The sequence below is a fragment of the Pinus tabuliformis genome, chromosome 5_1 (genome assembly GCF_031772625.1).
Source record: "Pinus tabuliformis cultivar Carrire ecotype Pingquan chromosome 5_1, CPIR1, whole genome shotgun sequence".
Taxonomy (NCBI): Eukaryota; Viridiplantae; Streptophyta; class Pinopsida; order Pinales; family Pinaceae; genus Pinus; species Pinus tabuliformis.
Genome location: NC_142305.1, coordinates 564,620,910 through 564,622,254, shown reverse-complemented (window position 1 = coordinate 564,622,254; position 1,345 = coordinate 564,620,910).

Genomic DNA, 1,345 nt, shown 5'->3' with positions numbered 1-1,345 from the left:
TTGGTGGGCGTTGAAGGATTATGTTTCAAATCGTCATCATTCTTGTCGATAGAAATGCATTATCTGGAGATGCCACATTGAAAGTGCTCTAGAATATTTACATATGCACCTAACAATAATATATATTTCTTGAATTAAAATAATAGACAAAAAAAATATTGAAAATTTTATTAAGGTAAGGAGTTAAATTATAATTACTCTATAGTTTTATTTAGAATTAAAGTTAGATATTATTGAAAAAAAATATGATTTTAATATTGATGATTATTTTGTCTTAGGGATAGGTTAATGGTGATCTATGTGATATGAAAGGGTGGAAACTAATAGATTTAAGTTTCAATCTCTCTCTTATAACCCGGTATACGCTGAGGAGGACAAGTCATAAGCGTTAGCAGAAACTATCCACGTCGCAAAGGTACAGGCCCAATTATTAATTCCTCTAATTACAAAAAAACAAAAAACAAAAAAAATAAATTCTTGATTGTATAAGAGAAATTGTTTTTTCACATTTTATCTAATAAAATAAAATAAATAAACTTTTAGTTATCTAAGATAACAAAATTATTTTTAATTAGCTAAGAGTTCATCTTTTTGAATGTAAGAAAATATGGTAATGACCTAATGTTCATAAACATCAATAGGAGTACCAACAAATTACTTTACATGAGATGATTTTACTTAAATAACACTAATGAATCAACCTACATTCATATATAACAAGTGATTATATCTACCTTATCAAATGTATTCAACAATAATTTGGCTTTTCAATTTAAATAGTAATTTTATATATACAATGAAAAATAATTATTCAAAATCTCATTTTAGCAAGAAGGGGAATTATAATTGGAGTAATGTACTTTTATACATGTAATTAAGGTAAGATATTACTAAAAATAAATATCATTTTATGGACAAGGACTACAAGGAAACTTGTTTTTTCTTTTAAATTCCATTTACACCAATTTTTTCTTTTGACTTTAAGGTAAGACTTAAAACTACTTATAATTGGTTAAGTGTTAGTCTTTTTAAACGTGAAAAAACATATTAATGACCCAAGACCCAAAGAAATCTACTAAAAGTAAATGTCTATCCTCCTATGGATCACTAAACTATAATAACAATTTCCATTAAATAATAATGATTAATGACCTCACATTTATGAATATTTTTAATAGCTCTCTCTCTTTCGGCAAGTCCTATTTCATACCCTATAGCATCATTAATGCACCTACCTGACACCAGATTGACGTCACCCGGAGAGCCGATCATGGGGATGCATCCATGCATCCACATCTCATCACTCAGCTCCGGCAATGCATGTTCCTGCCGGTGTCCGGCGCCG